Genomic DNA, 27,855 nt, shown 5'->3' on the forward strand with positions numbered 1-27,855 from the left:
ACAAAGTGAGGCCCTCTTACGGGGGCCCCTGCAGTGGCCATGCCATTGGCATGGGCACTGCAGGGGCCCCCAGGGGCCCCACGACACCCCATACCGCCATCCTGTTCCTGGCGGGCAAACCGCCAGGAACAGGATGGCGGTATGGGGTGTCAGAATCCTCCATGGCGGCGCAGCGAGCTGCGCCGCCATGGAGGATTCATTTGGGCAGCGGAAAACCGGCGAGAGACCGCCGGTTTTCCGCATCTGACCGCGGCCAAACCGCCGCAGTCAGAATGCCCTGCGGGGCACCGCCAGCCTGTTGGCGGTGCTCCCGCCAACCCTGGCCCCGGCGGTCCATGACCGCCGGGGTTCAAATGACCCCCATAGTGTCTGAGAAGAAGTTAAGAGAAAGGTCATGAAATAGAAATGTGTTTTGTATTAAAGCATAATATAGAGTGTCTGATGTGAACTTTAATGATTAATGTGTCTAAGAAGAGCCATTTAACATAACCTTCAGACCAACCAAATACATCACCAATTACAGTTGGACAAGTTTGCAACTCACCGAAGATGAATTTTATGATCTTCCTCAAGATAAATACACTCCAAATTAATTTTTCTTGTCAATAAAAATACATGCACATACACAAAATACCTCACTATTCCATGATAAATAACACAAAAATGTATTCCTATAGACATTTATCTATCCATAATGGAGGTAAAGACACCTAGAGGCCCGAAGGTCACTGGAAAATGATGCACTTCAGTACAATTAAATTAATTTGTCTAATTGCCTGTATTCAAGTTCAAGAGGTAAACCTTCAGCTTCTTCATTGCTTCCTTGGCACTACATTCCAATACCCTTGCTCTGGGATGGATGGCACTTTGGAGCCTTTTATGAAAATAATCTTTGGTGTGTCTTTTTGAAAAGGCTCAGGTGATGGTTCTGAGTCAATTGTATTTTTGTCTATTTCTTTCTTTAAAGGCCATTAAGTACCACCTCCATTTTGACACCCATTTTTTATTTGTGGGATGTTCTTAGAAGAGTATATACTTGTACAAATTGCCCAGTTAGATACATGGATATGCATGTTATCTTTTGGAATTGCATAGTGTTCTAAAACCTTTTTTTCCCGGTGCTGAGAGTGATTCCAATCCATGACACTGTGGGGTAATCTAAAAAGTGAATTCTTGGGTGAGGCAACCAAGCGTCTTTCAAAAAAAGTACTTGTTCAATCAACCATTATCATTCATTTGCATTAGTGATATATACAGGAAAGAAAATCACACTCCGAGACAGTAAAATAATTGATCACTGTTGATAAGCACCAACACTCCGTACATTCAAACTATTTCACCACTTAAAACGGCATGCAACAAAATAAAAGATTCTCTTTCACATCTAAAAATATGATATTTTCAAACATCAGTTAAGCAGGGGTGGTGCCTTCTCTAATGACTTTATTACACTATTACAAAAAGTTGTACAAGTTTCTTACCGTTTACACTGACAGTGGTTTACAAACGTGATTGAAACCTTTTCCTGAGAACCACTGAACCTGGACATGTTAGTAATATGTGTAATACATCTTTTAGTTCCGGGGCTAAAGTGGCATGTTAATTCTGAAAAGTTTCAGTTTTCCTTCAAATAGTGTCTGTTAGACCTGTCAGTCTTAGGGTGGCCTTCCCCTGAAACTTATGCCTCCTTTCTTCATTTTTCCTGATCTTAATGTTGCTGTCCTTAGGACTCTGTGAACTTTATCACTGCAAACCAGAGTTACATTGGAAGTTCTCACTCCTTAAAACATGATAATATTAACTTATCCCCAAATGTAAATTTAATTTACTTCTAAGTCCCTAGTGATACTACATGTACCTAGGGCCCATAAAGTAAATGCTACCAGTGGTCCTGCAGCAATTATTGTGCCAACCACTTAATTAGCTCTTTTAACATGCCTCAGAGCTAAAAGAGTGTGCAGTTTTTAACCTCCAATTTTGACCTGTCGAAATAAACCTTTTTGCCAGGCCCAAATATCCCCTTTTAACACCTATCAGCTGTCCCTAAAGTAGGCCCTAAACAGCCCACAGGGCAGGATGCAATGCATTTAAAAACAGAACCTGCAATTTCAAGTGTTACATATCCTGGTAGAGAAAAACCCTAAAATTATTTTTTCACAACCTGCAAGGCCTACCTCCCCCACAGGATAACATTGGAATTACCTTATTACATTGAATAAGCTGTCATTTCTAAATGGTAACAGGTGACTGATTCCAGTTTGGTGTCTTGGGAATTGTAATGAAAAATACTTTCTTAGGGTAAAGTGAGATTTAAAATTACTATTTTGAAAATGCCACATTTAAAAAAATTGATATTTTCCTGCCTTAGCAACTTAGTGCCAGTAGCCTGTGCCTGGGTCAGATGACTGGGTGTGGCTGACAGTTGGGCTTTGTGCATTCCTCCAAGACAGCCACACAGAATAGAGAGCTTAGGTGTGCATGGATAGGCCATCAGGGGCAGGTTGGGAGGGCAGACCGTACTTACACTTGAATAGGCTCTGTCCTGCCTCCATACAAAGAGCTGGATACCACCTGTATTTAGTCTGGAGCCAGGACAGGGAAGGCAGGATGCCTGGGAACATCAAAGGTGCACTTCTAGAAGCTTTTCCCACCTTCCAGGGGAGGGGCACCTGTTACAAATATTTGATCTCAGACACCACCTCTTCAGTACACTTCTGGTCTTGTGAATACTCCACAGGAAGGAGGACTTGACTGCATCTGTTGAAACCAGGACCCCGAGGTGACTCCAAGGGCTAGTTTGATGGCCTCCTGACTAAGGCCTCAGGAACAGAAGTCTTCACCAACCTTGAAGTCAGCACATGAACTCTGTCATCTGTGAGTCCTATCCTGCCAAGCGGTCCCACTTCAGTCCTGAACCCTTGTAAGTGGGCCTGGAGTTCTCTGCCAGCCCATTTATGGACCCAATAGAAGCAATGCATGTCCTCTGCTGTGCGGTGCACACCCAAGAAGAACAGATGCATCGTCTCTGCTGCGAGGATTCACCTGACTCAAATGAGTCCACATCAACCCCGCAACGGCATCAAATCACCGTTTGTGCAAAGCTTTCCCAATGCAGGCCCATGCTTTACCCATTTCTCATTGATGGCAGCCTCGATGACGGCACTGGTTCTCGCATTGCAGCTCTGAAGCTCATCCGAACTGCTACATGACCTCAACTCTGCAATGCTTCCTTGACACCGGTCTTCATTTTGCAAACCCCTATTGACGAGATCCTCGATGAATACGCAGCACATCACATCGCAGCTCTGCAGAACCTCAGAACTGATGCATTGCCTCTGCTGTGCAAGCATCCTCTGTGTGGAACCTTGCAATGCTCTGTAACTAGGACCTAAGGTATGTTTTTTAGCAGGGCTAAATGGGTACTTGTAGCCGGTCCTCACTCCATAACGGTCGCCTGAACTTGTGAGTTTGTTTCTGTTGGCATGACCACGTATCCATAGTTGGCGCTTCCCCTTTTTGGCACTATTTTTTCTGAAATCTTAAAAGCGGAATATCTCTAGTTCTACTGGAAGGATTTGTGTCATTGTAGTCTTGTATTATTTATGAAAACTGCTCTATCTTTCTAAACTGATGTAGGATCCTTTTGTGGTATGTTTTATTGTGTTACTGTTTGAAGTGGTGCACAACTACTTTACACATTGTGTCTGAGCTAAGCCAGACTGTTCTGTGCCAGGTTACCCGGGGGTTGTGGACAGGTTAATTTAGGATTTGCTTGTGAATTTACCATGACCCCATGAAGGGTAAGCCAATTTTTCAAAGTTACATCTGAAAAATTCAATTGATAATATCAGATTTTCAAAGAAGCAAGCCATGCATTCGGGTGCCGTCTAATTTCTGGGCGTGATGGTGTATTGAATGATTCCAATGACCCATCAACAATTTCCCCACCTTTTGTTTGCCCAGTTTGTTATATTGCTGACGAGTCGATTTCTTCATTGAGTTACGCCCATCAGTTATATATGGCTTTAGGTAATGTTGGATTATGCCACTATTCCTCCACTTTACATTTTGTCAATAGATGTGTTAAAAATGGGTAAAAAAAAGAACAGTCAAAATTTGTCAGTTCTTCCTTGAGACTATTGGCTAATTTGTTGTATAGGTAGATGTGTAGGCAATGAATACATAAGATAATACAGGACTCAATTATGACAAATTTCTTATTGGTGTTTTGACAAAATATCAGAAAAATATTATTGTGTGGACAAAATGTTGTGTCACGAATCTCGAGGACAAAAATATAATCAAGTTACGTTTCTAAGTTTCTTAATATCATTAAGGAAAGTTTTACTATATATAACTCCACATATATGTACATTTACAAAAGATATATCTTCACGGTAAGCAGATGTAGAGTTAAGATTAGTAAATCTATACTTACCTTTTTTCACTTACTTTCTCAATATTTTGGTCTGTGGTAGTTTTGACACAATATTCTGTCCACACAATATTTTTATTACTGATATTCTGTCAATGATCCCTTCTTAACATTTTACACTCAAGCACATCCAAGAATTCATCACACCATTTAGCAAGTTTTGGAGCACAGCACAGCTGTTATCTCACACAGGTAGGCCCAGTGTGCATTTCAATGCATGTGTGCACTTTTCACCTGAGCCAGCCACCCCCATATATAGGAGGGATACTAGGCCCTGACAAATGCCCCAGACAAGTTTGGCTATAGGAGAGGGCAGAAACATGTTGGCCATATAATTTTGGATGACACCTTGAACCATTATGTTCAAGATTGTCTCAAATTGATTTTAATCTTATCACCAAACACCGTTATTAAAGGATTAAATTATACAGGTGATTTGTGAGGTGATTTTAGCAGTTATTCTTGTTCAACTGGAACCCTGCTTTATCCAAAAAGATAACTTTCAGCACTCCCTCAGAGTTCTTTTAACAATGAGGTTGAGTCCGCCCAGGCGATATCATCTTACCTTGGTGGGGGTAGGTGGTCAAATGATGAAGCATGACACTAAAATGTATGTGAGACCGCCTAGTTCATAAGGGGAACACTCCCAATCTTCTTTGAACACTCGACCGTCACTACCACATTCCATGCCAACAATTAGATCACCAAGTTGGGGACCTACTTATCTGTGGAACGGGCCAGAGTAGCCCATTCTTAGCATTCCCCATACACGTTGTGATATTGTTTGAGCACCCACCACCATGATATATGATGTAGAGAAGTTAAACGTCAGGCCTAGCTCCATCATGAAGGAGTCAAAGGAGTCCAAAGACTTTGCAGGCCATTAGCTGTCGTCACCATCAACACGGCATCGTCGGCATATAAAAGTACAAGGAAGGAGCGCAACCTATAAGTCAACAGTCTGCATTAGCGGCAATTAAGAACTGTTCCGGAACTTGTCTGACCTCACAACTTGTTTTAACACTGTTAGTGCAAGCAGAGTCATCTGATTATGTAACTGTTGCAGTGGTATTTGCATGAAGGTTCCCTAAAAAATATACTATATTAGGTTCTACCCACGGCCCCAAAAGGAACTTCCATAGCTTGTCATGACTGACTCGGTCAAACGCAGACATAAGGTCCATAATGGCTTGGGGAACTGATTCTGAGTGGGCAATACTATAGTTATTAATCATCATGTAAAGATTTATGCATTGGCAAATGGTGGATTTGTCAGTTTGAAAACCATATTGAGAGTCTGAAATGATGTTATTTTAGACTGCCCAACTTCTAAGTCTATCTGGTATCACGTACCTCAGGACCTTAACAACTGAGTCTATAAGCAATATGGGTCTCTAACACTGGGGGTCATCTTTATTACCCTTTTTTAAAATGGGCACTTTAACTACAGACGACCAAGAATAGGGGGGACCATCCCTTACCTGAGCATTCAAATCAAAGTCAACATCATGGCCCAGAAGCCTACATTGCTAGCATATAAATTAGGTGGAATGCCATTGTGCCTGGGGCCTTTTGTATAATGAGACCCCTTAATAGCCTGTATAGTCTCTTCCAGGGTAAAGGAAAGATTTGATCTTTCCACATCATTGCCTCCCATCTCCATCATCACAGGTAGACCTGTACAATTGTAGATGCCCTCAAAATGGGCAAGCCAGTCACACACACCGTGATATGATGGCACAAAGTGGGTCATTCTCTTGTGCAAAGCAAGGCTGAGTGACAATGCCCCAAATAAAACAGAACTATTTCTCACTGTGCTTACTTGTGCAAAATCCTCCCCAGCTATGTCCCTCAGGGGCCTTTTCCTCCTCTTTAAAGCCTCCTTTTGTTGCGTGCCAGCAGGTAACTACTCACTCACTGACTTTAGGGGTTATTTTAAGGGCACTTTTTAAGTTCGAGCAACTAGAACTGAAAAATTTAGGAGCAGTTGGGGAGGATTTTGTAGTGCCAAATATACAAGTTTGGAAACTGTTGGACCTGGCCCCTTTTGCAGAGTCATACCCAAACTTTTTGCCTCCTTTCTCTTATTTTTTCTGACCAATTTTTGTTGTATTTAGGACTATGGGCACTTTCTCACGACTAACCAGTGCTAACTAAATATTCTCTCTGTCTAAATTGTATTGGTGATTGGTTTATCCAAGATTGGCATATTTGATTTACCAATAAGTCCCTAGTAAAGTGCCCGAGAGGTGCCCAGAGCCTGTAAATCAAATTCTATTAGTGGGCCTGCAGCACTGATTGTGCCACCAACATGAGTAGCCCAATAACCATGTCTCAGACCAGCCACTGCAGGTGTGCAGTTTTAAACTGCCAATTCGACCTGGAAAGTGTACCCACTTCCCAGGCCCAAACCTTCCCTTTTACTATATGTAGGTCATCCCCAAGGTAGGCTCTAGGTAGACCCATGAGCAGGGTGCAGTGTATGTAAAAGTTAGGACATGCACTGGTGTGTTTTACATGTCCTGCTAGTGAAATACTGCCAAATTCTATTTTCACTATTGCAAGGCCATTCTTTCCAATATGTTAACATGGGGACTGCCTTTAAATGTCTTTTAAGTGTAGTTTCCCATTGGGAACAGATAGAGATATGGAGCTTGAGGTCTCTGAACTCACATTTTAAAAATACATCTTTTGGTAGAGTTGGTTTTTAGATTGTCTGTTTGAAAATGCCACTTTTAGAAAGTGGGCATTTTTTTTGCTTAACCATTCTGTGCCTCTGCCTGCCTGTGGAAATCCATGTCTTGATCTGACTGACAGCTGGGCTGTTTGTGAATTCCTTCCTGACAGTGACACAAAGGGAGCTGAGGTGTGTCCTGCATATCCTCATGAGTCTTCCTAGGCTAGAGCAGGGCGAGAGGAGCTGACAACTGCACCTGAAAGGTCTGTACCTGTCCTCACACAATGAAGTCTCCAGCCTCCTGGTGTGTGTCTGAAGCTGGGCCTGGGCAAGGCAGGATCTTGTCAACAGCAGAGACTTTCCTTTGAAGTTAGCCTACTTCAAAGACAGAAATGGGCATAAGTAGTCGACCCAAAACCCAAGACTATAAGAACACTTCTGGATAAAGAGGAACCTCTGCCAAGGAGAAGAGCTGAAGAGCTGGAGGAGTAGTACTGCCCCTTTACTGTATGTGCTTTGCTGGGTTGGCCTGCAGTTGCTGCTGCTGCCTTAAAGAGGACAAAGACTGGACTTAGCTGTGTATCATGATTGTGAACGTGGACTGAGCTTGCCTCCTGTTAAGAAGTCTCAGGGACATTTAAGACTTCAGCTACCAGCTTCTGGGTTAAGTTGCTGTAGACCTTAACTTACCAGGTGGTCCCTACTCAAGTTTCTGGGCTCTTGGGAGTGAAAGCTGACTTAAAAACAAGAAGAACAAAGTGCACCAACTCCGGACGACTCAAGAACCGATGTCCCAGCCTAACTCCACGACGCTGCCTGTACCCGAAGCTGTGGTCTCCACTGGAGTGTGACGACTGCGAATGACACCGCAGGCCTGATGCTGCCACAGCCCCGCTGACGACCTGTGGCTTCGTGAGTCCAGAGTGCTGTGTCACTGACATCTGATCAGAGAGCAGGTCACTGCTTGGACAGAGTACTAACTGACTGCCAACCAAAGACCCCGTTTCTCACTGAAACCTTATCTGAAATAAAGTCAAAGGCTAATAGAAGCGTGTGATCTGGGGAAGTAGGATCAAGACAAATTGAAATTTCATGGGCACAGCTATGAAATAAAGTATATGCAAAGTGCTCAGGTTCCACCATGGCCTAACTTAATTGTCTGCTCTGACAATGTGGCAGAGGGACAGCGAGGGGCCTTAAAAATCTCCCACCGTGACTCAAACCTACGCAAGTACACAATTGAGTGATTGCCATAAAATGAGAGCTCACCAACAACAAGCGAATATAACACTGGGATATGTGTATATTTTTACGTGTTCAAGTTTAACTCCTTGAATAAGTTACGTTACATTGCATTGTGTTATGGTATATAAACACTAAACTATTGGTGTTAACTCTGTTCATTGTAAGATTGTTGCACTTATTGTTGGAGGGCAGATAATGTTTAGGTGTTGTAGGCCCAGGGGTGCCAGGTCAAAAATTATGTCATCATCTGTGGAGATTACATAATATTTGACCAAATGAAGATAGAGAGTCAAACACCTAACTTAGTGGAAAAAACATTGCCTTTGCTAAGTGGTAAATCTTGCCAATCTAATACAAGATGAGGAGGGTGGGGACCTTAATACATCCTTGTATTAAGTCATTAAAGATAAATACCACATTTACATTTTATATATTTAATTGTTTCATGTAACACTCTTCCACACTGAATGAATTAGGCACAGTGTAACTGAACAACAGATACATAGAAGAGTAACAAAAGAGAACAAGGCTAGATAGAATGAGGTGCTAGGTAGGGATTACATTAAAAAAAAAACAAATTCAGGTAAAACCAGAAGAGGGATGCTTTTTTTGGGTGCTGTCAAAGTAACATAATAGAAGGAATGTTTGATGTAACACTCTTCCACACTGAATGAATTAGGCACAGTGTAACTGAACAACAGATACATAGAAGAGTAACAAAAGAGAACTAGGCTAGATAGAATGAGGTGCTAGGTAGGGATTACATTAAAACAAAAACAAATTCAGGTAAAACCAGAAGAGGGATGCTTTTTTTGGGTGCTGTCAAAGTAACATAATAGAAGGAATGACCTTTAGATCTTCTGCGAAAGATTTTCAAAATGTAGTGGCAACTCCTTTGATACGATTGGCACGGATAGTAGTCACCATCATCAACAATGTCCTGGCTATGCTCTCATGCTCTGTGTCAGAATATCTCTACTGAGAAGCAACACCAGGTAGTACTGCTTGTGATGGTGCTGGCAGTCACACGACTTCTGTTGATTCTGAATATCCACCTCTTTCAGCTGCTCTAAAAAGAATTTTTCAATTCATACTCCAGGTTTGCCACCTGTCCACTGGGTTATGACGTGACTGAGGACTAAGGCGGTCATTCTGACCGGACCGCCGCCCGCTATGCGGTCACCGCCAAATGGCCGCTCCGCGGTCAGGAGACCGTGGATGCCATTCTGGCTTTCCCGCTGGGCCGGCGGGCGACCGCCGGCCCAGCGGGAAAGCCCCTGCAACATAGAAGCCGGCTCCGAATGGAGCAGGTGGTGTTGCAGGGGTGCGACGGGTGCAGTAGCACCCGACGCGATTTTCACTGTCTGCAAAGCAGACAGTGAAAATCTTCATGGGGCCCTGTTAGGGGGCCCCTGCACTGCCCATGCCAGTGGCATGGGCAGTGCAGGGGCCCCCAGGGGCCCCACAAGCCCCGTTCCCGCCATCCTGGTTCTGGCGGTGTAAACCGCCAGAAACAGGCTGGCGGGAAGGGGGTCGGAATCCCCATGGCGGCACTGCAAGCAGCGCCACCATGGAGGATTCCCTAGGCCAGGGGAAAACTGGCGGGAAACCGCTGGTTCCCCTTTTCTGACCGCGGCTTTACCGCCGCGGTCAGACTGGCCCTGGAAGCACCGCCAGCCTGTTGGCGGTGCTTCCTTGGTCCCCGCCAGGGTCGGAATGACCCCCTAAGACTTTTGTTCTCTACACACATTTGACAAGGCCTTTCTAATTTTGTTTGTTGTATTTTTTTCTTTAAGTTTTAAATGTTTTTGATGTTTTCCTTTATGTCCTTTAATGTTTTTTCCCTTTTGATTCTCAAGCATGCATTTCCTTCAAAGATGTTGGGGGTCATTCTAACTCTGGCGGGCGGCGGAGGCCGCCCGCCAGAGTTCCCCCTCCAGAACACCGCGGTGATTCTGTGTTTCCCGCTGGGCTGGCGGGCGACCGCCAGAAGGCCGCCCGCCAGCCCAGCGGGAAACCCCTTCCCACGAGGAAACCGGCTCCGAATGGAGCCGGCGGAGTGGGAAAGGTGCGACGGGTGCAGTTGCACCCGTCGCGAATTTCAGTGTCTGCTAAGCAGACACTGAAATTCTTTGTGGGGCCCTCTTACGGGGGCCCCACGACACCCCATACCGCCATCTTGTTCCTGGCGGGCGAACCGCCAGGAACAGGATGGCGGTATGGGGTGTCGGAATCCCCATGGTGGCGCAGCAAGCTGCGCCGCCATGGAGGATTCAGCAGGGCAGCGGAAAACCGGCGGGACACCGCCGGTTTTCCTGTTCTGACCGCGGCCATACCGTCGTGGTCAGAATGCCCTGCGGAGCACCGCCAGCCTGTTGGCAGTGCTCCCGCCGACCCTGGCCCGCCGGGGTCAGAATGACCCCCCTTATCTCTATAATTGCCTGTACATATTTGTGTATTGTGTCATAATGGTGGTACTTTGAAGTTGATGATATTGAGCTTGATGTTGTTCGGTAGCTGCTATACATTTCATTAGGATGGTGGCAGTTGTAACCAAATAAACTCTATAATTTTATCCTTTTTGTGGAAAGGAAAAAAAAAATGATATCATTATTAGACATGAATGGTTAAGTTAATTTGCCTGATTTTCCCAAATATCATTCAACCTTTCTTTTAAAACAATCTGTGCTCTGGCTGGCAGAATCCTCTAGCGTTTCTGCACTATGGGAGATTTGGAGAAATGTTTTCTTTCTCCTTTTACTCTCTAGTAATACTTGGTCTTCTCCGGAAAACCTCAATATCTCTCTACCCCTCTTTTTAATCATCTGTGTAAATTGTTAGAACCTTTAATATCACACAAACCAGCTGATGCTACTTCCTTCCTGAACCCTATTATATGGCAGAACAACTCCATATTACATATTAATAAACCCATCTATTGGAAACCTTGGAGAACATTCAGATTCAAATGGATAAATCAACTTTCTACCAACGATTCATTTTTTGTCTCTTTCACAGGCTGAAAATCATTTCCACCTCCCAACATCTTTTTGCAACAGTTTTTTCTAACTAAAAAATATTCTGCTCACTGCATCTACACATATATAAACCAACCCACTTCCACCTCCATGCTTGCCGGTCTTCCTCTCACTAACCCAACCCCTTCCAGTAGATACAAACATTTACAACAAGCTACTCCGGACAGACCTAAGACTGACACCCAATTAGTCTGGGAATGACTTAGAAGTAGTTTGGTCTGTTTCAACATGCCGACGTATTTGGACAAAAGTATGGAAAACATCATGTGGTGCTAACACTACACAAACAATAAGTTTTCTTACAATAGGCTATTTCTTTCTCCTGTCAAGCTCCATCACATATGCACAGATATATCTGCTAGTGGCTGGTCCCATCACTTATATACTGCTAATATTATACATTTATTATTCAGATGTCCCTTAGTACACACATTTTGGCAGCGAATATGGACTCAGAATAACTCTATCTTCAACACCACAATACCTTTCTCCATAACTAATATTTTTTTTAGAGAGCCTAGCTGATTGTTGGAATGAAGCCCCACACACACAGGAATTATACACTTATTACTTGTGCTATGGCGCCTGGTCCTTAGTAAGTAAACTTACAAGGGGGCGCGTATAGGCCGATTAACTTTTTGGATCGCATGGAGTATCCTAGCTATGTAGTAATCAATGAACATCAATTATCAATGTAATTAATCAACAACCACTAAGAGAATCATTAAGCATGAGGCAATATATCAACATTTCATGAATAACCACAACTCAATTATACGTTTTATAAATTTTATTTCCCTATTAATTACAATACTATGTCATCAGGTTAGATCAAACTGTATTCAATCAGCTCAGAATTAGTTCATTAATGACCACCAATAACATAATCTAATCAGAACTTGAGAAAACATATGCTTGAATGCTTCAGTATAAGCCAACAAGGATGAATATAACAGCATTAATAGCAGAGTTCAGAAATCAGTCCGTCAATCATTTGTCACTATCAAAGTCACCCCAAAGGAAAAACCCTACCTAACCTAAATTAGCATTAGCATTAGCATGTGGGACTTCATGCAAAAACACACGTTTGGAAAAACATCTAGCTAGTAGATAACCTTTAAAAACAGCGCAGTTGGTACCCAGAAAGGAAAGGTACAAAAGTTAATCAGTCACATTGTCATAGCTACCTATCCACGAAATGGATCCGCAACAAAGTCAGTCTTCGTCTTCAGGTCATCAATCGATCAGCAACGCATCAGGCTCTCAAGAACATGAGCCCAATGACATAATCTCGAATCACGTCTTCTGCCTTCAGCATTTCACCCGTCGCATCTCCCCTCGGATCTCTCCTCGCATCTCAAGTTTTAGCCCCTTGTCATGACTTTTTATTAGAGTTTTTCAGTCCATCCCCCTAATTCCTATTTGGTCAGTCAATCGACAGATATGACTCTAACCTATAATATTAATTTTACAAATCTATGAGTTCTAATATTTCCCAATCCCCAGTTGTACGATGTCCTCATCATCCGGCTCATCAGGTGTCGAAAATGTTGATTCTTCTTCTCCACTCAGTCATTCTTGTTCGAGTCCTGAGAAAGTACATCTCGTCTGCTCTACACATAATTGTTTCAATTTGATTCCATCATCTCCTGTCCGTCGGTACATTGCAGAAAATTCTAGCTAAGCAAACTTTAACATCGGGTGGTTCAAGGTCAGTTTAGGATCTCAACTTTTCTCCAGCATGCTCTAATAATTCAGCTTCTGCATTAGGCCTGGCAAAACTAGGCCACAACTTCGGCTAAGTTAACTCTACAATATAATGAAAAACAAAGGTTATACATCTTTATTTGACATACTACTACATTATTATTATATATTTTCATTGTTTCACACATTTTTTAGTCCTTTTAGTACACGCTTGTATAAGTATCTGCCATACCCTGTGGGCACATTTTCAAACATGCTCATTCTTTTTTCTATACGATTAATTTCTCTATGAACTTTTAGAAACCATATCATATAAGCATTTATTAATATTTCTAATTAGCATATCTGCTTCAACAGTCCCTCCTCTGATGACTAAATATGTAATCACAACATTCTTTACCAACATTTTAAAATTCAGTTTCTGCTGGATTTTGTCTTCTTCCCAAATCTTCCCTATAAATTCTTTCCCTGTTTTGTTCTTTCCTCCTCTGATTATTTTTTAGACCTTTTCAATTTGAGCTTTTTACATAATTTATATCAACCCCATAATCCTGATATGCAAGCAATCACAATTAATATTCCCTATATGATTTGTAAAAATGCCCCATTCCAAATTTGACTAAGCCAGTTTCCCACTGAGGCAAATTATTTTCCAACCTTTTCACAAACACCTGGTTCTTTCAATTCTTTTAAATCCTTACTTGAGTTAGTCAGGTTAGTAAGTAAGTCTCTTATCTCCCTATCATTATCTGGGATATAGGAACAACAATGCATAGCATTAACCATCTTACAGACTCCGCCGTCTTTTGCTAAAAGAATGTCTAAAGCAAGCCTATTTTGAAGTGTCATAGTTCTATCCGCAGCAACTTCAGTATTGAGTAGTGCCCCTGTAAAATTTGTCAGCATGCTATCCACAATAGTAGACAACTTTCGTATCTTGATTGAATTCAGAATGACTCCTACTGAAGGAATTACTACACCAAAGATATCTCCCACAATTGCAGAAGAAGTTTCCCTCCTCTGTCACTTATGATGTAATCAGTCAATTTTGGAAACTTCTTTAAGTCATCTATCTGAGAAATTTTAGGGAAAACTATCCCCAAATAACATGTCCCATACCATCCTCTTGGAAGACAGTAATAAGCATTAAGTCCACAAATACAATAAATTCCAGGAACAGCAGGGTCCTGACCGTTCAGCATAAAAGTCCACTTACTCTGAAACAAGAACACATGCCTACATTACTCGTTCCCACAAATAAAGTGTCAGTGCGTGATTTTGGCCTATATATACAAAGCTTCCCTACTTGTGGTGCATCTAATTTTTCTTGTGTTTTGATAGCAGTGTAAGCATAGTCAATCTTGTAAGTCCTCTTCTCTAAACCTTTTTCTAATTTTTCTTTAAGTGCTTTTCTCCTATCATCAGTATGCCCTATGAAGCTTTGCTCTAAAGGTGTAAGCAAGCATGTTAAGTTGTTACGATGCGCATAGGCTGTCCCAAATGTTAATGTAGGCTCAAAGAATCCTCTAACTAGCACTACAGCATGCTCTCTAGCTACTCTACTCAAATATCTATTAATCGGAACAAACGAAAACACAACATCATGGTTGGAATAAAAATACTGTATGTACTCTTGGTTATAGAACCTTGTTAATAGCAAGCTACAGCTTATTCCATATGTTAGCAGAAGACTATGGTACGTAAATCCTTCCATGACTGATGAAGGAGTTTGCGTACACACAAGACAATTCCTCGTATCCATCGTTTCAACATATTCACTCAACAAGCGAAAGAAGACATTAGAAGACAGCTCTCCTTGTGCATTAGTACAATCATGCAAGTATTTCTCATTTAGCTTAAATTTCCCTGAAGCTGTTAGAGTAGTAGTTTCAGGAACTGAAGTAAAAGTAGCTCTTTTCACATCAACAGACACTCCCACAATCATTACTATAAACATTATTCCACACATAACTACCAATCCAACACTCATGTATCTACAGTGCCTAGCAATTCTATCTTGATTATTTAGCTCAGTCATGATCTGTAAAGAATCAGAAAGCATAAATAACTCTTATATAAAGTGCAGTGAAAATAAAAAAAGGAAAAAATTAGTCTCTCACAGTTCAGTTTCACATCCATAACCCTTTTCCATTGTCAAATCGATTAGAAGCTTGTCACATCCGGTTTTCATCGTCATAACAGGTTTTCAATGTCTCTTTCAGTTTATTTTCAAACAGTCTCTTTTAGATTTTTCAGATTAGCTCAGCAATTCAGCTTCTTGTATCCCTTCAGGTTATATCAAAGCACTGATTCAGACCTTCTCTATCAAAACAAACAGACATAAACTCGTTTTGCCATTCATTGGTAGTTGCAAACGCCCATTCAGGACCTGCGTACCATCGACTTGCTATTCTGTTTCTTTTCATCCTTTGATCACCACTTAGTTCTCCTTCACTCAATTCTTCTTTTCTCGTGGTATCCACTTCTTCCTCTATTGTTTCATTTATGACCAGTTCCTTTTTCTTCCCTATCTGCAATTCAGGCCAATTATCTCCTTTTCTCAATACTTCTGTAATATTCTTCTCAGGATTGGACTCTTCTCCTTCTCTTTCTCTGTGGTGTTTTCTCTTGATGGACCTGCAACAGGCTCAGGAGGAGTCGGATCACTTTGACTTTAATATGTCTCAACTCTTTTCCCCTCTTGGTCTGGTAGTTGCTCTGCCTGTTTTTCAGCACCGTCTGCTTCTGGGAGAACCTCTGCTGGGCTAGGCTCTCCTGCTGTATCCGTCGAGATTGGTTCTTCTGCATCCTCCTGTAATTCTTAATTTTCGTCTCTTACAGGGGTAATAGAACCATCTTCCACGAGCTCTGGTTCAACTTCAGGCTCTATTGACTCCTTTTCTGGCTCAGGTGCAGTGACCTGTTTCTCTGTTGTTGGTGCTTTCAACAGTGCTTCTTTCTGATCTGGTGGACATACCACTCTCTTTGTATGACTCGCGTGTATCTAGTTTGGAAGTCCTGCACACTTTACAGCTGTCATAGTTGTTAATACCACCTGATGAGAACCTCTCCAACGCAGCTCCAAACAGGTCTTGCGAACATGCTTTCTGACAGTGACTCACTCACCGGCTCTCAGGTTGTGCCCTGGATCGTGGATAGGTGGCAGGATGGTGCCCTGCACCTGCTGAGAGAAAAAGCGAACCACATCAGCCAGACCCTTGCAGTAGTCCAACACCATATCATCTGTAAAATTCACAAGTGCATTGGCTGGAACTGCTGGTAATCTCATTGCTCTGCCCATGAGGATCTCATGGGGCGACAGCCCTATCTTTCTGTCAGGTGTGTTTCTCATCAACATCAACACCAAAGGAAATGCATCTGGCCATTTCAGATTCGTAGCTGCACACATCTTTGCAATTCTTGATTTCAAGGTACCATTCATCTGTTCCACCAGTCCTGATGCTTCAGGGCGATAACTACAATGCAACTTTTGGTCGATGTTTAGTGCTGCACATAAGAGTTTAATCACCTTATTATTGTAGTGAGTTCCCCTATCTGATTCTAAAGAGATCGGACTGCCGAAACGTGGTATCAGCTCCCTAAGCAACAACTTTGCTACTGTGAGACTGTCATTCCTCCTTGTAGGGTATGCTTCAATCCAGTGACAAAAAAACACACTATCACCAACACATACTTCAAACCTCCACACACAGGCATCTCAATTAAATCCAATTGCATTCTGTTGAATGGACCTCCTGCTCTTCCAATGTGGCTCAAATTCACCACTGTTCCTTTTCCCACATTTCATTGCTGACAAATTATACAGCAATGACATACTGCCTCTGCTGCCTGCCAGAACTCTGAGTTTAAACCAGTCGATCTTGAACAATCTAACCATGGCATCTCTCCCAATATGTGCCTGGCCATGATAATATCTGGCCATTTGGGACAATAAACTATTGGTCAGGACGATCTGACCCTCCTCAGAAACCCAAATCTCATCAGGATGTTGGACACATTTCAATTTAGCCCAGAGATATTTTTCTTCCTTCTCAACATTACTCTGCAATGTTGTCAACTCTTCCAGAGTATCAATCACTTTCAATGCAAAACTTGTACATGTGTTATCTTCTTCTGTCATCAATTCCTATTTGTCTTTGAACGATATATAGTTCAATGTGCAAAACCTTGCGACTTGATCGCATATCCAGTCAGATGTAATCCTGTGCCTTTTGATGTGCACTGCATTTCACCATGGCAATTTCTTCAGGTAACTGTATCGCATACAACAACTCTTTTATCTTGTCGCCGTTTCTTACTGGTGTACCAGTAGAGGTCAGAAAACCTCTCTGTGACCACAATTGACCAAAATCATGAACAATTCCAAATCCATATTGGCTGTCAGTCTAGATTGTGACTCTCAGTCTCGCAGAAACATGGCATGCTCTAGTAAGAGCTACCAATTCTGCCACTTGATCAGAATATACACCTTGAAGCCAGGAAGCGTCTAATGTACCTGTGATTGTGCATACAGCATATCCTGCTCTCAATGTCCCTGTACCATCTCTGAGACATGAGCCATCAACAAAGACAATTTGGTAATTTTCTTCCAATCGAGTATCTCTGATATCAGGCCTTGGTTTTGTACACAGTTCAGTTACCTCAAGACAATCATGCTCAATGTCGTCCTCCTTTTCAATTTCAACAGTATCGCTCGGAAATAATGTTGCAGGGTTCAACACTGTACATATTTTCAATGTTACATTTGGGGCACAGAGGGCCTGATTACAACTTTGGAGGAGGTGTTAATCCGTCCCATAAGTGACGGTAAAGTGACGGATATACCACCAGCCGTATTACGAGTCCATTATATCCTATGGAACTCGTAATACGGCTGGTGGTATATCCATCACATTTGGGACGGATTAACACCTCCTCCAAAGTTGTAATCAGGCCCTTAGTATGCTCGCCTCATACCTTGTCAATCTTGCACCAGTCAAATACTGTGTTTTCGTCCTTGTCAGTAAAATCTCAACAGAGTGAAGAACCATTACCGGTAGAGGGTATCCCATCATTACTCCCTCACATTGAGAAAGGCTTTGACCAACTGCAGCAACAGCACTCAGACAACCTGGTCAAGCTGCTACGACTGGGTCCAAGGTAGCTGAAAAATGGGCTACTGGGAGATAAGCACCTCTGTGGACCTGTGTCAAAACAGACAAAGAACAAGCACTGCGTTCATGACAAAACAATGTGAATGGCTTTGTGTAATCAGGCATTCCCAATGCTGGAGCTCTGCACAAACTCTCTCTCAACTCAGTAAATACTTTCATATGATCCTCATCTAAGGTTATGGGATCTGTAACATCTTTGTATGTCAGCTGCTGCAATGGTTTGGCAATCTCAGCAAAATTTGGAATCCACTGACAGCAATCATCCCCAGAAATGTTCTGACATCTGCCTGTGAAGTCAGTGGACTTCTTTGCAGTATCATTGTAACCCTCTCTCTGGACATTCTCCTTGACCCCTTCTCAATCTGGTGTCCCAAGTATTTCACTGACTTCTGACAGTACTGCAATTTCAAAAGTGACACCTTATGTCCAAACTTTCCCAAATGATTCAACAGGGCAATCAAGTCATACTTACACTCGTCCCTTCTCCTGGATGCAATTAGCAAATCATCAATGTACTACACTAGAGTCGATTGATATGGTAGTTCCAATGACTCCAAGTTCTTTTTCAAGATCTGATTGAACAGAGACGGTGACTATGTATACCCTTGTGGAAGTCTGCACCAGCTGTGGACTGTCTAGGAATTTGACACTAAAAACAAACTGACTATCCTTATGAAGAGGCACAGAAAAGAAAGCTTGTGACAAGTCAACCACTGAAACAGTATCACTGCTGGGTTCGGCACTACAGGGCAACACTTGACCACCATGCTATTCACTTTTCACAAGTCCTGCACAATTTGTACTTTCCCACACGGCTTTTTTGAGCCCATTATCGGTGAAATACATGGACTGCTCAACATTTCTTTTAAAACTCCTTGTTTCAGAAAATCTCCAATTATCTGCGCCACTTTCATCAGAACATCTCATGCCATGTTATATTGTGGAATCTGTGGAAACACTACATTCGGCTTCAAAGTAATCTTAATCAGTTCCACTCCCTTGATCAAACCAACTTCTTTACCTGTCATGTCCCAAACATTCTCTTGTACTGTTCCCTTCAAAACTGCATGCAATTCTTTCACAGTAAACATCGGGAAAAACTCAATCAATGGGTACTCGTGTTTTCAGCCTCAGTTTCAGGTGCCTGTTCTTCCTCATCATCACTATTTGTCCGAACCTCTATTCCTGCAGTCGAACAACTAATTGAACATCTGGTTGTGCACAACAAGTCCCTTCCCAGTAGAGATACTGGACTTGAGTCACAGACTACAAATATATGCAGTCCCTGGAAGTTGCCAATTTCAACCTGTACTGGGTATGTGATCGGATTTGTCAATTGTCTGTGTGCTACTCCCATGACCTGAACTGTTCTGCCTGAAAGAGGTAAATTCAGAACTTCTGCACTTCTCACTGTAGAGCGTGTAGCTCCTGTGTCCACTGTAATCGAAACCCTGTGATTCATCACCTTTCCCTTCACGAAGGGTCCTTGTTGATCTACTTCTAATGAAGCTGCAAGCATACATGGCTCTTCATCCGGACTAATACTCATCCATTCACCGTTTTTTTCATTCTCACTATGTAATGGGAATTGGTGCACTGTGTCATTACTTCTATCTTGTCTCTGACCTGTGACCTGCTGAGTAAGCATCATCTGTTGCTCTTCCATCTGGGCTTGAGGTATCTGCATTTGGTGCCTAGGTAACATAGGAACCTGTTGCTGCATTGGTTGAAACTGTATCACTTGTGCACGCAGCACTTGCAAATGCTGCATGGGTTGAAAATTCTGCACTTGATTCTGCAATTTCGAATTAAGTCCTCTCATTCTAGGGACTTTCACAGTTTGAAATGTATTGACATCATCACTTTGCTGAACAACACCATCCTGCACCATCAACGGATACTCCCGCTTCCAGTGTCCCACGTTTCTGCACAGATTACATGGTAACATCTTTTTCATCCCTTGCACATCATTTTGAACCACCACAGTACTGAGATCCGGACTACGAGTCATATTGACTCCACGACCCCTACATCTCATCTAAGGTTGGAACATTACAGTTCTCGGCTGCTGTGGTATTTGTTGCACTAAAGCTCCCTGCCCTCCTGTCTGAGCTGCCTTAATTTGCATTGCCATCGCCTTCTCCTTAGGCTTTTTCTGCTTCAACTCAATCTCATCACTACAGTATTTCGCATACTCCAATACCTCATCAATCGGTTTTGCTTGAAAGCAAACCAACTGACTCTTAATGATCTGCCCCATTTCAGGTCTCAATCTTTCGACAAACCTGAACACAAAGTGCAACATGTCTTTCGGATCAATTGCTTCTTCACCACTGTACTCCTTGAACACCTTCACCAATCTCTCATAGTAGGTATGTATTGACTCTTTCACCTCCTGCACTGTCCTGTCAATCCTCTGCCAGTCAATGTTTTTAGGCGAGAATCTCGTTTTCAGAAACTCAATCACCTTATAAGAATGTTTCATCACTTCAGGTGATGGTGCACCTGTAACTCTATCCCTTTCCAGTTCACTCATTGGCCAATCCACTGCTCTTTTGCATTCAACCCACAAGTCAGCTGGAACCACTATTTCCAACAATGTATTTAAGTCTTCCCACAGACATTTAGAAAGCTTCACAAATCTGTCTGTCTGCTGGTACCACTCAACCGGTTTCTCTCTCAGTTTTGGATAATCATTTGTGAATGACAGAATATCACTCCTGTGCCATGGAACATGAACAAACTGCCCTACTTGAGTTTCCCTCATTGGTAAAATTTGTACTGGATCTTTTTCTTTCTAAGCATTTTCAGACCCGTCTTGTGAATCTCGTTTCAGTGTATTCTTCTTCTTTGCCCATCTGCTTTCTTACTTTTCCAATGCTCCCCAAATCTGAGCACTCTGCAATAATTCTTTAAGGTGCGCCTTCATCCCTGCTGATCTCATGTATTCAAAATCCTTTGCTTCGAAATCTAAACTGTAGCTTTGTTTCAAGTGCTTTGTTTTCTCAATTTCTATATCATGTTTATCTGCCAGATCTGCCAGTTTCTGATGTATCTTACCTACTTCTTTTGTAAGCCTCGGACACAAGTATCTTAGCACTTCTTCTGTGTAGGATTCAAATCTATTCACTCCCATCGTCCCTTCAACTAGCTCAGTTATTTCTGTAGCTAGTCTTACATGATTAATCTGCTCTTAACCCTTGGAAGTGTTTCGAGGATTATTCAAACTATCCAACCACTCATCCAATTGCTGTGCTGTCAATCCCTGTAATGAGCATTCTGCAATGGTACCTGCTGTACTACTGCACGTGGAGTCTGCGGTGTCAGAAGCTTCAAGGTCTGACTTGCACTCTGGCTATTTACCACATCTGGAAACGCAACAAGTGGACTAAGATCCATTAACGGTCTAGATCCATGAAAGGTCTGACCCATAGATGATCTCACCTACACATGATCACTCACTCCCCTCCTCATGAGGCTCTGTGATATTTAACCCTGTTCTTCTGCAATTATTTTCTTTTGTGCAAACAATGGTACTGCTGGACCAACAGTAATCAGCAGTGATATTGCATCTGGTGCTGTTCTGACACTCGCATTTTGTGGACGAGCTACTCCCATACTCTGCTTCATCACTGGTGTCACGTCTGACTGTGTCCCTGTCGTTGGCGTGAACTTCGGAAAACCCTGTGGCTGTGCCTGAGGCAACAACATTGGAGTCGGCTCAGTCTGAACTAGCATTGCCTCCGAAGCACTTGCTCCGATGGCACCACTAAGTTTGAAGTTGTCTCAAGAACTGGTACATCTGGATAATACGCTGTATCAATGGTGGATGCATCTTCACTTGGATCACCGAAGTAGTCACTGCATTAGGAGTACTCTGCACTACCCCTTGTATCTGTCCATTACCTCTACACTGGTCCCATTGTTCCTGTCACTTGTGCTGGAGCAGTCAGAACAGAACTGGTACTTGGACCCCCTTCATGTGCCGCATATGGTGGAGGTCGATCCCTCAATATCTGTGTGATAAGATCCTCAACATCTGAATCTTCTTTGTCTACATAAGTCTTTCTCTTCTTCTTATTTCCTGAACCCTTATCACTCTTGTCAGCATCCTCTTTTTCTTCTGACTCATCTTCCTCTGCAATAGCAGGAAACAATCTAACACCCTGCAATGTTGTCATTCTCCACTTCTTCTGTTCCCAATCCCACCTTGCTTCTGACAAGGATTTTTCTACCCTCCTTATCCTCCTTTGGAACTTCATCTCTTGCTGTTGTCTGGCTACGAGCTCCCAAACCGCTAAAGCCTCAAACTGTGCTGGTCTCAGAAGTGGCTTAGTTTCATATAATGTCATTCGCAACTGATCCAAAATTCTCAAATTAAACGTTCCATGCTTTGGAAACGCTAAAGCTCCCTTTTTCTCTGTCAACTTGCACCACTGCTTTAACCAAAGACATGGCGCGACACCACGCTCCTCCATCACAATAAATGCCAGAGAGTTTTCCGGTGGGGTAGGCTCCCCAGCTGTCACCTTAATGTAAGAATCCCCCTTCATGGCACTTCTGAATGCTTTGAAAAACTTCATCTTCTCTTGTTGTATTTATTTGATTCAATAAGGAAATTACTTTTCCTCCCAAGATTCCTTTCACCCACTTACTCAACCAATTACCTCTTACGGATGGGTGCCATTCCACTCACTACTCTTCTTACTAACTAACCTATCCCAGCGTGGCTCACTCTGACATCACACTCACACACTGCGGCTGACAAAGTCTTGCGGCTTGTCCTCCTAATCTTCAACACACATGAACCTAATGTAAAATTATTGCGAGCACTAACCGAAAACCAATAACCAAAAACAAACCTGCTGTTTTACTACAGGGAAGGTACACAATCGCTTCAGAGACCTTATGGATTTTCACTACTGGCCCTTTCGCTCATGTAGTTATTCCTCCTTCTCAGTCTCCCACATTCGCAAGCAAAATTCAACCAGCGAATTTTACTCTCAACTGATCAATGGGTCTGTCCTGGTGCACATAGGACTCGCCAAATATCAGTTGAAAAATGTTCTTCATCACTTAACTCATACACCGACTTGTTGACCACACCCGATCAACCTACTAAACCAAACAGATTACAACATATAACCAAGTGTCTCCTACACTTGTCAATATACTCCGGAATCTCTGACCACGCAGGGTCCGTACATCACCAACAACCACGTGGACAATTTTTTAGCACAAAGTGCCACACACATATGAAGTTCAACGACTTCCCTACTCTCATACTTTGAAGTACGCACACTCCTACTAAATCTCAACTGGAGTATGCAAAATCCCTACTTTTCTCACATACATCACAATTCACCTGCAATTTGCATAAGCCTTTGCAAGTGCAACCTACCACTTTCACACTATCACAAAGATGCCAAGAACATACCCATCTGTACTAGCGGGATCCAGAATCTGGGAAAGTCATTTCTGGGGTAAGGGGATATCATCTTTGCTACAATTGCCATTTCAGAAAACAAAATTCGAACCTCATAAAAATAACAACGAACCCTAACTTAAACTACCACCATAACCACCAATCACCACATAACTAGTTTTCCAAGGAAACTAACGATCAAGCTGCTAGCAAAAACTGCTTGCACGCCTGGTCCTTAGTAAGTAAACTTACAATAGGACGTGTATAGGCCGATGAACCTTTTGGATCGCATGGAGTATCCTAGCTATGTAGTAATCAATGAACATCAATTATCAGTGTAATTAATCAACAACCACTAAGAGAATCATTGAGCAAGAGACAATATATCAACATTTCATGAATAACCACAACTCAATTATACATTTTATCAATTTTATTTCCCTAGTTACAATACTACGTCATCAGGTTAGATCAAACTGTATTCAATCAACTCATAATTAGTTCATTAATGACCACCAATAACATAATCTAATCAGAACTTGAGAAAACTTATGCTCCACTGCTTCAACATAACCCAAAAAGGATGAATATAACAGCATTAATAGCAGAGTTCAGCAATCAGTCCATCAATCATTTGTCACTATCAGAGTCACCCCAAAGGAAAAACCCTACCTAACCTAAATTAACATTAGCATGTGGGACTTCATGCAAAAACAATTTAGAAACACGAATTTGGAAAAACATCTAGCTAGTAGATAACCTATAAAAACAGCGCAGTTAGTACCTAGAAAGGGAAGGCACAAAAGTTAATCACTCGCATTGTCATAGCTACCTATCCACGAAATGGATCAGCAAGAAAGTCAGTCTTCGTCTTCAGGTCATCAATCGATCAGCAACACATTAGGCTCTCAAGAGCATGAGCCCAATGACATAATCTCGAATCGCATCTTCTGGCATCAGCATTTCACCCCTCGCATCTCCCCTCGCATCTCTCCTCGCATCTATTTTAGCCCCTTGTCATGACGTTTTATAAGAGGTTTTCAGTCCATCCCCCTAATTCCTAACTGGTCATTTTCAAACATGCACATTAATTTTTGACTACGATTAATTTCTCTATGAACTTTTATAATCCATAACATATAAGCTTTTTTAGTATTTCTAATTAGCATATCTGCTTTAACACTTGCAGTGGCAATCCAGCTAATTACAAAAAAAATGAAAGGGTTTTTCAAAATTGTCATTTGAGGCATGGTGGTATGCTTTTTTGCCACAATCATAGATTACATACCTCATGCTCTTATCCCTCATCATTAGCTATTAAACGCGATGTTTTATGGGCTCCAAGTTCACATTTTTTAGATAAACAGATACAGACTTCTTTTCATCGACATTCTAAAGTAAAAGTAATTAAACCACCTTAATGTTCCCTTTTTTTAGCAATATAAAATGTTAAGATGTTACCTTCATTATGATATGTATAATTTAATGATAATTTTCTGTTCACATCTAGATATAATAACTAAATAGACCACATGTGAATAACTTGATGCACTATCCTTCCTATTTTTACCCATCCCCTCTGTCTATATTCTTTTGATCTACTTATCCCACCGGTTTGATTGCATAATATGTTTTAACTTGTTACTTCTCTAATAAACTCAAAAGGATGGGGACAGGTGGTTTTTGGTAGTTTCCTAACTTTTTTTTAGCTGATGTTCCTGATGGTCATGGAAATTTTTTTTAAATTGTTCAGTGTTCTTTATCGCAGCTAATTTAACAAATTAGGGGCCAGATGCAGGAAACGGATAGCGACTCGCAAACGGCAAAAATTGCCGTTTGCGACTCGCTAATCGCGTTTCCCTATGCAGAAATGCATATTGCGAGTTGGTACCGACTCGCTATATGCATTTCAGAATCGCAAATAGGAAGGGGTGTTCCCTTCCTATTTGCGATTCGGAGTGGTATGCAATACCATTTGCGACTGCATATGCGGTCGCAAATGGTGTCGCAGTTACCATCCACTTCAAGTGGATGGTAACCCACTCGCAAATTGGAAGGGGTCCCCATGGGACCCCTTCCACTTTGTGAATGGACCCACAAATATTTTTTCAGGGTAGGTAGTGGTCCAAGGGACCACTACCTGCCCTGAAAAAAAAACCGAAACTAAAGGTTTCGGATTTTTTTTTAAGTGCAGCTCGTTTTCCTTTAAGGAAAACAGGCTACACTTAAAAAAAAAAAAAACTGCTTTATTTAAAAGCAGTCACGAACATGGAGGTCAGCTGACTACAGCAGGCCTCCATGTTTGCGAGTGCCTAGACTCGCTATGGGGCCGCAATTTGCGACCCACCTCATGAATATTAATGAGGTGGGTCATTGCGAGCCCATAGCGAGTCGCAGACTGTGTCTGAGACACCGTTCTGCATTGGAAATTGCCACTTGCTATTTGCGAGTCGCTCCGACTCGCAAATTGCAAGTCGCAATTCCCAACTTTGCTACATCTGGCCCTAGGTGTTGATTGCGTGGCTGCTAAAACGTTTACCGTTTCTTCTGCTGCGGCTCATATTCAACTCTTGACTTATTATCGATCCCCTCAGCCATTCTGCCACTCGTCTACCTCCCACTGCATGACGAAGAAGGCTCTTAGGCCGTAATTATTTACTGTTGGGCTTCGCATAAGTGCGTCTTTATAGCAAAATAGTTTATCCAATCCACGGTCTCCGTTGAATCATGATATGCATGTAGCAAAACCACAGCACTGTCAGACGTCAGCATAAGCGGCGCAAATAGTCCTTGGCCATGGCAGGAGGCAGGTCGGGAGGTCGCTTGGAAGTACAGTGAAGTCTCTTTGTCGAGACTTCGGAGTTTACTGCCAGAGGAAGAAGAAATACAAGTAGCGGAACGGACTGAAGGACAATAGGGCAAGGAAATCCAGCCTTCCTACAACTTAGTTATACAGTGTCAGTCTTCACTCTAGAATTCACACATGACGCGTGCTAGATTAAAAGCCACCTCAATCAGGAATATCCCCGGCCGAATGTTCTGTCCTATCGCACCAACCGCAATTTCTGTTATACATAAACTGACTACTTGGATTGGGCACATCTGGCGAGGATGACAGCCATCTTGAATGCACACTATTTAGCGCAGCCCAAAGACATTAGAGTTCATATTTATAAATAATAAACGTTAAAGTTTGCATGACTACAGAAAAAGCAGTGGCGCATATTGACATCTCACTTGCAAATCACTTTATAACACCGTTTCTTCTCCTTGGTATTTTTAGGGCATAACAATCTCCATAGCGTGCCCATGGAAACTGGATAGCGTTACCCCGAAAATATTACTATTTAGCAGATGTTTGTTGTCATCGCTTATGTTCTGAGAACTGCTAGTTCGCGTTCGGCTCAAAATCCTTCACAAAACCACTTTCTACTTTTCATTAAACCTCCGCTCTCTTTTTCAATAGATGGCACAGTACTTCTTTTTTTATATATAAACTGATTTCCACATACAGCTTGGAGATAAAGTAAACATTATTTAATTTGAGTTCATTAATCTCGGTTTCGCTGCTTACTAATGCAAACGTCTAAGGGCAATACTTTCAAAGCAATGAAATATTTACGAGGTAAGCCGGGGGTCCCAACTTGCACTGTTTATTCCACATTTTATTAAATGGGAGGCATTATTATATACTGAAATAGCTCTAGAGATTTTGTACTGCATTAATAAGCCTCCATTTTCTGTTTCTGTTCTGGTTATTCTGCAAGATGACAATATCGTACAAGAATATGGTTTTAAAAATATCGCCTACAAAAATATTGAGTTTTTACTAGCCACAAATATCGATGACAGAAAGGTAAGAATCTAAATTGCAATATATAACATTAGAAATAATTTATTTAAATATTAAAGAATAGTAATATATTTTAAATAGTTTTAATTTATATATATATATATATATATATATATATATATATATATATATATATATATATAACCTATTGTCAGTCACCAGTAGGTAGTTATAGTTAGGACCTATTTTCTGTACAAAAAGCGTTTTTTGACTTGGCTATATCTTTGGTGCCGTTTGACGAATGTTCAGGAAATTTTCAAACAGAGAGTCAAATTGTGTCTTCCACATGGAAAGTTTTAGG

This window comes from Pleurodeles waltl, chromosome 6 (assembly GCF_031143425.1).
Source record: "Pleurodeles waltl isolate 20211129_DDA chromosome 6, aPleWal1.hap1.20221129, whole genome shotgun sequence".
NCBI lineage: Eukaryota > Metazoa > Chordata > Amphibia > Caudata > Salamandridae > Pleurodeles > Pleurodeles waltl.